Source organism: Alexandromys fortis, unplaced genomic scaffold (assembly GCF_014885135.2).
Source record: "Alexandromys fortis isolate MF-2015 unplaced genomic scaffold, M_Fortis_MF-2015_v1.1 scaffold_91, whole genome shotgun sequence".
NCBI lineage: Eukaryota > Metazoa > Chordata > Mammalia > Rodentia > Cricetidae > Alexandromys > Alexandromys fortis.
In genome coordinates this window covers 7,174,320-7,185,419 of record NW_026067968.1, presented here as the reverse complement: position 1 = coordinate 7,185,419, position 11,100 = coordinate 7,174,320, and positions in this window count along the sequence as shown.

Here is an 11,100-nt window from a genome sequence, read left to right as displayed (position 1 = left end):
GTCAGAGAGACCACAATAGTCAGACACTGCTGAGGTATGCATTCCTCTGCTGGTCACTGGGCCAGTCCCTCCGTCCCCATTCAATTATTCCATGCTTTCGCCAAGGGCTCAGACCCAGCTCATTGGGACTGAGACAGACCCACGGATTCAGCACCCTGGCCAGCGCCCACCAATGCGACTGGGGAAGGAAGGGGTGAAGGGAGCTTCCTCTGACTTTAGAATTTGCTCACCAGTAACTCACCCCCAACTCATCTTAACTCCTGGACATCCCATCTATATGTGGTCCCATGTCTCTGGTGCCCCCTATTTCCCGAGGCTACACAACCACAGACTGGTGCTTCTCACTGCCATGCCCTAGCTAGACATCAACCACTGCCTCCAATACCCTCCTGGGGATCCTGCATCCATTGCACCCCTTCTGTCTGTATTAACACAGCTGGAGAGCACGGAGGAATCAGGCAGGTCACACACAGCCTTCTCTACTTGTCACAGTCCCCACCAAGGCCTGGAACTGCTGGGCCTGGCCACCTCTCTCTGACACTGACTCTGGCCCAGATCCAGCCCCATGGACCTCCTCACTGCTCCCAGACAGGAGAGCCCCTGCTCTGCTGTTGCAGCTGGGGGGTTGGGAGCTCTTTCCTCAGACAGCACTGGGCTGTTTGTCTCCAGGTTGTCCTGAAGTGCTGCCACCTTGGCGGTGAAAGCTTCCTTGTCTAAAATTCCCATCCATGACAGCTCCTCCCAGCCTCCCCTATGCTTCTGCTTTTATCCTTATCATTTACCACAAATTAAAATTTTCTCTTTTTGAATGTCAGTCACCTATCATAAAGTCATCTGAAAATAGCAGGAAGTCTTGTACTGCTTCCCAGGGCCTCGTGTAGAGAAGAAGCCCTTTCACTGCTGACAACATTAAGGGATATTTGGTGCCAACTTTGCACCAGTATACCCCAGGCATGTTTGCAGCACCACACCCAAGGAAGAAATGCATGTGGTGCCAGTCCCCTGCACTGCTGTAAGGGAGAGCCTAGCCCCACCCCCAGCCATACCTGCTGGGACTGCTGACCCTGGTAAAAATTCTGAGATTTTTCCCTGGAACCCCATCCAAAATTGCAGCCCCCAGCCAGCCTGCAAGACCCTGCATCTCTCCTGCAGCTTAACTCCCCTTTCATCCCCTTCTTGAGGTGACAACTCTCCAGTCTCCCACACCCAAGTTCAGGCAGATGTTGAGCCTCCCCCCAGCGCTACACCCCTGTGTTTATGGCCAGCAGGTGGCGCCCCTTGGCCACAGTCCTTATGTGAACCAACATGATCACTTGATCCATTTTCTCTCCTATGCAGACATGCACACACCTAACAAGTCTGGGTGACCCCGAGACTGACCTTCTCCCTTCCTCTCTCTGCTCCAAATCTGGGCTCAGTGTTCATCCTCGAATGGGCAGTGGAAAGGGACATGTAGCGGCCAGGACCCTCAGCTCTGCAGGCACTTTTACTGACAGTGCAATCTGGAGACCTTTAGGAAACCCCAGCACAGATGTGTCACCCAAACCCCACCACTGTGCCACCTGTTTCCAGAACCCTAATGGGTGCCACTCCCTCGGGAAGCTCTTAAGGCTGGGAGTGAAGGCAGCCTTGTAACTGCAGCTGTGAGTCTGAATGTGTGGTGGCATCAGTGTTCCAGAGAGCGACTGCAGACTGAGCTGATGGCTGGATGGGTGAAGATGTGGTCCTGACAGGTCCAGACAGCACCACAGACCACAGCAAGGACAATTGTATCCACTGGGAGTTGTGATTCCCTGCAGCTCCTCTAGATAGCCCGGGGTAAAGTCATGGAACCGAGTTCCATGAATTTCAGCGCAGATGGATTCACAGAGCAAGCAAAAAGCCTCTGGATAATAAACATACAATAGCAGAAGCAGAAGTTAGGGGAGAGAGAGAGAGAGAGAGAGAGAGAGAGAGAGAGAGAGAGAGAGAGAGAGATTCAAAGCACTCAGTGGTTTTAGAGTTGCAGAGAACCTGGGTTGAATTCCTTTACCACATAATGGCTTACAACTGTCCTCTTACCTTTGTGGGTATGTATGTAGTACACATGCAGACATGCAGACAAAACATTCACACACATAAAGTAAATAAATATTTAATTAAAATATATAGGAGACCAAAGAGATTTCCCAAAAAGTAAATAGAGAATAATTAGAAAAGAAGGGAGAGGAGCTGGAGAGATGGTCAAGGGTACTGGCTGCTCTCCCAGAGGACCTGAATTCACTGAACCTACAGGTCACCCATTGGTTAAACTGGCTAGCCAATGAGCTCCACGGATCTTCCTGCCTGTTTGCCAGCACTGGGATTATACACGCAAGTCATCACATCCGCATTTCTGCAGGTGCTGAGAACCTGAACTCAGGTGTTCATGCTTACACAGCAAGCACTTCTCCATCTGAGCCACCTCCCCAGCACCATCAATTTGACTTTTAAAGAGGAAGTGTGCTTCTGAGTCCCTTATAAAGACATCTCAGTGGAATTACAAAGAAAATGAACACAAGACATCACCACATGGGATTTAAGACCAAAGTGGTTCTCAGCAGGAAGTCCCTATGTGATTACATTGTAGAGGTAAAGAGAATAAAGACTTAATAAGCCAGACTTTGCCAACTACATTGCCAGTGTGACCTAGGCCTGGTGTAGCACTGGTGTATGTGTTGAGGCATCTGCCCATGACACCAAGCATTCGGTGTTGGGGGGGGGGGTGTGAATATCTTCCAGAGCTACGGGAAGACTAGCAACAGCAAGGGTGAAAGTTGTCTGGGAGCTTTCTTAGGAGGACACCAGCTCTGCCTGTACCGGCTCGGCCTCTTAGGCATCACTAGGCAGCCACTGCTAGAGGCTGCTTTCCTGTGTGTTACACTTGAGTGCTGCCCTGAAGCAGAACACGTCAGATGGCGGGGGAGGGGGGGAGCAAATCAAATAATCCCACACTAGCTCCGGTAGGGTATACTTAGGTTTTTCTTTATTAAAAGGGAAACTCACGGATCACAACGAGAAAACAGGAACAGAGTCCAACATCCAGGTGTGGCGCGGGAAGAGGCCAAGCGGGCTCTCTGTGGGCTTTTTGGTACCCGAAAGTCACGCCCAACTGGTCCAGCCTCTCAAAAGCCATTGGCTGAAGGAGGTTCCCCATCACTGCCCCAACATCTAAGGAAACTGTGTTTGTGTCGATGTACTTCTGAATCCAGGTTCCTAAGACTAGGGAGGAGTATGGCTTGCCCGCAAGCCAGCTGGTACATCAGAGTCTCAGGAGAACCCAGCACAGCAAAGGAGCCCATTAGAGAGTAGCCCCAAGAGAGAGCACACTGGGTACACTTGGCCTGCCCTGCAGGAGAACAAAATATCTTTGGAGAGAACAACCCAAAGATAGTAGGCATTCGTGTTCTTGGGATGCCAAAGAGGCCTTTCACTCTGGGCAAAATAGAACAGCAGGAATACGGTTTAGCCTCCCAAGAAAAACAATTTAAACACTGACAGAGTGTGTGGCGGCTCAGGAGCACACCAGGAGAGTGATGCTGGAGGATGGGGGCTAAGGAGATAGGTCTGGCACCCACTCCAGCTTCTTACCTGAAGAGAACTTATAGGCCTCAGCTCCCAGAGGTTACATGGTGTCAGAGCACAGCACCAAAGTCTGGTTCCTGGCGACTGAACCAAGTCTGCCACACATACCTGAGTACAGGTCTGCGGAACGCGGGGCCAGGGCTCAGTGCAGAGTCTCTTGAAAAGACTTCAGGAAAGCTGTCCACGTGGAGCACACTCACACTCACGCTCACATCAGTGTGCTTTGCAGGAGCCAAACTGTAGAGTGACCCAAAAGCCACCACCAGGAAATGCAGACGTGGAGGACGCTGTACAGGTACAGCTCACGGATGGTATGAGCAAGCCTTCTGTTCCACCCCCAGATCCAGAAAGAAGGGGAGGGAGAGAAGAGAATAAAAGAATAGAGGCATGTCTACACAGGGCTATCAGTCTCCCTTACAAAGGAGCGTCATTAGCAAGGTGGATGTGGCGCTACACACCCGTGTTCCCAGGACTCAGGAGGCAGAGGTAGGCAGATCTCTGTGAGTTTGAGGCCAGCCTGGTCTACAGAGCAAGTTCCATGACAGTCAGAGTTACACAGAGAAACCCTGCGTCAGCAAACAAAGTAAAGCAAAAAATGGGGCTGGTGGGATGCCTCAGTGGGTAAAGGTGCTTGCTGGCAAGACTAACAATGTGAGTTCAATACCCAGGAACTTCACGGAGGAGAGGAAACAAATCCTGCAGGTTGCGCTCTGATCTCCAAATACCCACTCCCACATGTATGTGTGTATACATATATATGCATATATACACACAAACATAGACAACTAAATACAATGTAATAATTTTAAACATTAATTACAGTCAAGATCACAAGCAAATTCACCCCTTTGTTCCCTCCAGTCCTCTCCAACTCCTCTGCAATTTTTGTTGGGAAACTCTGGAGAGATGGAGAGTACTGACTTCTCCAGAGGTCCTGGGTTCAGTTCCCAGGACCCACATAGCCACTAACAACTGTCTGGAACTCAGGTTCCAAGGAGACCTCAGGGGACCAAGGGGCTCTGACCCCCCCTCTTCTGGCCCCTGTGGGCCCTGGCATGCAGGTGGTATACAGACGGCACATGCAGGCAAAAGTCATTCACATAAAATCAATGAATTTCAAAAAACGTTTAGCTGAAATTTCTAAAATTTTATTAAATAGAGGACCTATCCACATTTTCCTTTTTTGTCTTGCTAGTGTGTATGGGTATTATACATCACATGTTTCTATACATACTGGCCCGGCCCTCCCTGACTGTACCCCCCCCCCAGGATTAGAGCTATGTACACCACACCTGGCTCAATAGCTTATAAGATGATCACATCTGTGTTCTCTCTCTCTCTCTCTCTCTCTCTCTCTCTCTCTCTCTCTCTCTCTCTCTTTCTCTCTCTCTCACACACACACACCTCTTCATCAGTCTGGTTAGAGGCTATTTTTCTTTATTACTCTTTGTTCATGTGATATTTATGTGTCTATATGGGTGAATGACTTCGGAGTGCCCTGAACAGGCAGGTGTTCACCCAGCCCAGGCTCTTCCAGGTCACCTGTTTAGGAAGCTCTGGCTTGGATTGCTGAGGGCCTAGCTGTCTCCTGAGCTCCCCTGGAGAAAACAAGCTTGGGACATCTCCAAAGCCCAGCACTGGATTTCCCGGAGCTGGAGTTACAGTTGCAAGTCACCATGTGGGTGATGGGAGCTGGATCCAGATCCGCTGGAAGCACCAAGTGCTCTTTTGCACTGAGCCTTCTCTCTAGTCCTGAGGCTTACCTATTATTTACTTATTTTGGCTTCTTTGAGAGGGTCTCACTATAGCTCTGGCTGTCCTGGAAGACACTGGTACACCAGACTGTCCTCAAACTTGATGAGATCTGCCTGCTTCAGCCTCCTGAGTGCAGGAGTTAAACCCATGTGCCACTCTGCCCAGCTATATTTTACTTTGTGAGACATATTCTATCACCCAGGACTAGGTACCAATGGCTGGAGATAGCCCCCAACTTATAGTGGTCCAACCTAAGACTTTGCAGTGTTGTGGTGGATTAATTAGAGTATTAGATGCATTTTTCAACTTACAATATTTTTAGTTTGCAATGGGTTTACTGGGACAGAGCCCAGTCATACGTTGAGCATCTGTATCTCAGTTGGTTGAGTGAGTTGGTGCATTTCCCGAGTCATTCTGGTGATTTCTAAATAGAGATGTGCTTTTCTGCCACCCCACTGAGCCTGTTTACAAGAGTGCATTCCACATCGTTTGCCTCTGCCTATAGTTTGCAGAACCCCAATTCCACAGCCCAGGCCTTCCCTCCTCAATGGACAGAACTGTTCCCAGCTTAGCCCTCCTTTTCTTTCTGATCGCTCTCCACTGTGAACTACAAATCAGACTTCCAAGGATCCCTGTGCAGGTGCTCATCCACCCCAGGCCTCCTTCAGGTTACCTGTTTAGGAAGCTCTGACTTGGATGCTAAGGGAATCTGTGTCTGGGGACATCTCCAAAACCCAACAGTGCAGGGGCCTGCCCCCTCTTGCTATCCTCTCTCCCTGCTGAGGCCTGTCGCTCTAGTTCTCAGCCTGGGGCATTCACTACAATCACCTGGGAACCGGCCATCCTGGTTCAGGAGCCTGGACCTCTGCTCTTCGTTACCCTTCAGGTGAGTCAGTCCCCCAAGCCTGGGAACCCAGCTAGCAACCTGGCTTAGCAGCTTTAATGGAGACCAGAATAGCACCAACTTTATAAATACAGGCGTGTGTCTCCCGTGGGAAAGCCAGGTGGTAAGGGAGGTGGTCTGAGGATCTAGGGTGGTGTGTTCTATGAGCCAGTCCAGGGTAGACCCAACAATCTTCCCAGTGTGCTCAGGACAGAGAAAATTCCCAGATCATGTGACCTTCGGTGCCAGGAGGTACCAGGCAAACCTTTAAGACTTAGCAGCTCTGCAGGGGAGGCTGTGCTAGGTCCCAGGATGTAGCCCAGTGTTCTCCTAGTTCGTTCAGGGGCAGAGAAGGCAGTAGGTAAGGACAGTGCAGCTGCTTGTGTTCACACTTCTGTTCACAGTACAGGAAGGAGCCTGTGTTCACACCTCCAGCCACATCCACATGGGGGGGGGGCAACTTGTGAGGGGCCGGACTAGGAACTCCATCACCAAAGGCAATGAATCCTGGGAACTCTTGGGAAGCCCAGACAGGAGAGCCAGAAATACACATATGGGCTCTGCAGAGTAGGAGCTACTTGCCCTCCTAGTAGCCCCGCAAAATGCCACCTGAGGCTTTCTGGGGATCTTCCAAAGCCCTGGCTGCAAGGTACCTCTCCAGTGAGCCCAGAGCTTGTCCACAAAGCTGGAGTGTCTTCTTAGGGGAGGATGAGTTGCATTGTCTTCAGTGGTCCATCCAGCCTTCCCACTCCTCGTTGTAAGAGGATGTGGGAATTCCAGGGCATGAACGCACTGCTTGTAGGAGGCAGAGCTGGGTGGACACATCCACACCCATAACCAGCCCTACCCAATTCTGCATCTAGGGCAGGCAGTAAGAGAGGGGATGAGACGCCTTTCTTTCCAGCCCCTCAGCTCACCCTTCTCCAGACCCAGGTCTCCAAGATTAGCTTAAGGTCTCAAGCCTGGAATGGACAGAAGCCAACCGAGATCTCAGTAAAGGGGCAGGAAGAGCAGACTGCTATGGTCTGGTCCCTGAAACCAATCCCACTCCCACTAGGGCTCTGGGCAGTGCAACTCCTGGGATCGTGTGGGGCCCAGCAGCTTAGCTCATGACAGCTGGCAGAAAGCAGAGTCAGGGCCTGGGGCAGGAGGGGTCCCTCCCCCACAAGTAGTCCTACTCTGTTTTCCTCTGGAGTTAGAAGGAAAGAGTGGTCAGGATGCCAGGAAAGACCTCAGAAACAGGCTTGGATGAAAAGCCTCTGGACACAGGGATACTTTGGTATATGTTTATTTTTTAAAACAACCTGCAATATACATATTTAAACCAAGTTCAATGATTCAGAACTACACACCAGGGACACTCAACATGTCAACCCCTGCCTGAGTGGCCAAGGGTGGTGCACATGGGAGAACATGGCATAGAAAGAAACCCTTACAGAGCAGAGGCAGCAGAGTGCCAGGAGGCCCTCTGGTTCCTAGAGGCACCCTGGGTCGCTCCATATACTAGCTCTCAAGCAGCCCAAGCTGGGCAACAGACAAGATGCTGACCCAAGGTGATTGCTGGGGAGTGCGGGGGCGGCACACGACCCCACTCCCTCCCTCCTCGGTCTGTCTCCTGTACAGCCCTCCAGTTACTTGCCTGGTGTGTGCCTACATTACCTGCAAGGAAAGGGTACCCCTCCAATGTGCAGTTGGGGCACAGGGACTCATCCAACAAGAAGTGCTCTAACCAGCCTCAAATCCACCTTAGGCTGCCTGCTCCCTTATCACAGCTAGCTGTGCGGCCAGGACAAACAAGCCCCCCCCACACACACACACACAGACTCCCGACTACAGGAGGGGGCCTTCCTTCATCCGGGTGCTGCTGCTCAGGGGTCTCCAGGTAGCCCGTTCTTTCCCACACAGGCCCATCTGACAGGCCTGACCACCTGAGGTGAAAATGTCAAGCACACTGCTCAGGGCCACTTAAGATTTCACTCAGACCTCGCCTATAAGTTCACCCCCACCTAAGAGAGGAGCCTGAGACCCCCCAAAGGTCCCTGGGCCCGACTCCACATCTATCTCCACCACTCTTCCAGTTTCCTCTCCAGCCCACGTCTGGCCCTGGAGGTCGTCCATTCCTGCTGCGCTCACGAGATCTCTGCCCCACCCTGGAGAAGGCAAGGTTCCCGCAGTAGAAACGCTGCTCAACTACAAGCTTGCTGAGGGCTTGGCAGCCTTGGCCCAGTCGCCGCTCCTAGGAAGCCCTGGACCAAGAACTTCCCAAGATTCCCGCTGGTGAGTCTGCAGAGAAGGAAGGAGACGCTGGCGCCTCTCGACTCGGCACGTGTCAGCAGCGTGGGCGAAAGACCAGGCTACCATGGGCGCGGGTTCGGGGTCTCGCTCCGCACCCCAGCCAGCCCGCGAGACTGCAGCGGTCTCAGCGGCCGGGTGCTACCCCCTCCGTCCCCCAAGCAGACCTTGGCCGTCGTGGGCTGCCCCGTTGCTGTCGTCGCCGCCGCCGTTGCGTGCCGGGTCTAGTGGTCCTAAACATTTCACAATTGCGCTACAGAACTGTTGAACTGTTAAGAACCACTGGACCCGGCGCGCGTGCAGAGAGAAGCTACGCGTGGCCCGGAGCTCCGAGGCCACAGGTCCGCGCCCTCCCACGACCTGGCCCGCGTGGCCCGGCTGCACTCCGTGCGGCGGCGGCCGCCGTGGCTGCGCCTTTTATGCCGCACGGCCGCCCCGCTCGGCGCCGGAACGCGCCAGCCGCGCTGGCCAGACCGGTTTTTCCAGGCCCGCGGGTCGCACGGCGGGTCGGCCCGAGGCCCCAGGACCGGCTCCGCGTGCCCGCGCGGGGGTGGCCCTGACTCACCGGCCGCGCCCGGCGCCCAGCTTGGCGCACCTGGCCGGGGTCGGTGCAAGGGCCGCACCCGCTGGAACTCCGAGCGCCGGGTTTGCAAAGCTCGTCAAGGGGCCAAGCCGGCAGGGCACGCATCGAACCTCGCGGGGGCGGGATCGGACACGCCCGCACCGCGGACTCGCTTCAAAGAGAACTCCGTGGGAGGGGAAGAAGGGAACAAAGAGAAAGTGAAACTGGGTGGGGGGGCTGCGGTGAGTTTCTGCTTCCCAGACCTGGGGCGGCGCGAGCCTAGTCTGCGTCCTTCCGCCAGCCAGCAGGGACCTTGTCCCCAGCCCAAAGGGCCCCGTGTGCTCCTCACCTGCAGGCGCCCTGCCATCTTAGCGTCTGAGCCCACAAGGGTCCCATACCAGTGCAGCGCGCTGTAAGGACAGTGTTATAGGTAATGGAGAGCGATTGGAGGTAATGGTCTGATTCCTTCGGACCAGCAGGAGGTTGTCATAATTTATTCAAGTCCAGCCCAAACAGCCCAGGGAACGCCAGTGCCCTCCGAACCGGATGCCACAGACTAGGCCCAGTCAGGAGGCTGTGAGGGGGTTCCTAGACTTTTCAGTGATGCGGTGTAGGCTGAATAGTGAAGGTTTTTGTGCTTCATTTTGCAATTGGGTAAACAGCCTGAGAGAGGAGCAGTGGCATAGAGGACTAAGGGGAACAACTAAGAGGCATACAAGAGTCCAACCTCACCAGGCACACAGACTGGTCATCGCCTGTGCTCAGTGAGAAACTCTGGAACAGCAGGACAGGAAAAACAAACAAACAAAACCTTCACCAGCAACCTAGCCTGAGTGGGCTCCCTTCCCTCGGCAAAGGTGGGCACTGTGCCTCAGAGGGGACTTTGTGGAGGCAGGTGACAACGACAGACCCCTGTGGCTCTCTCACGACTAGAAGGGAACCTTGCAAGAGATCGCCTGTATATGTGAGAGGGGTTGGGGTGCCCTGGAGGGCTCTCAACCGGGGAGACTGATTATAGAAGAGAAAACGCTGGGGGAAAGGAGAGGGTGTGATGAAAGGGAGATGCGCTGGAGAGATAACCCTGGCGCTGGAGGAGTCTCCCTAGAGGGAAATTACCAGTGTGGAAAACAGCAGCAGCGAGCCCTCCTCCCACTCGTGAGGAGGGCCATAGAGTTCCACACCTTAGCCAATCAGGAGTCTGGTTTTAGGGCAGCCAGAGTCACCTCAGCTCTGCAGCTGCCAACATGGGACCCCAGTGTTCCTCTTGTCCTTTACTTATCTGGAAGATGGAAGGATGACCCCGTGCTCTTCTTGGGGCTGGAAGGACCATGTGAGGACCCCAAAGTGTTGGGTCATGCATGGATTGTGCCCTCTAAGCACCTTATCCGTGGCCCAGAAGATTGTAGTCATGGAATACCTGCCTTCCTCCCATGGTTTCTGGACAGTCAGAGTCTGTGAAGCCAGCCCAGGGTCTGTCTGAGGTGAGGTTGCATTTCTTTATCATTTAAGAGGTCCCTGAGAACCAGGTCTGGCTGTCAGGCCTAGTAGAAGTCCCTATTCCTGCCCAATTGCTGAAGCACCCTAATCCTTGTTGCCTCAATTCTGCAGAACCTGTGTAACCAACAGGCTTCTCCCGGCTGGCAGCTCAACACCTGCGGGAAGGCCCTGGGGATCCAGCAGAATGGGGGAAGGGAGGCCCCTGGGCTTGCACAATCTACTGAGTGTGGTGCACTCCAAGCAATGGCTCAGCCAGTCCCTCGGGATAGGCCTGCTGATGGACAGCAGGCTGAGCTCACCTTCCACACCTTCCTCAGGCGTGTCTGACAGCCTCACCACCTTGCTCTGGACCCTGGAAGTCTCAGCCCACAGGTGATATCAGGACTTCTGACGCTCATGCCCTCTGGCCCCTCTCCACCCACTCAGCAGGGATTCACTGAGGTGTGGGGCAAAGGCTTCTGGGCCCTGCTGTGCTCAGGTGGTGTTGCCAGGTTGTGCAAGGTCTGAG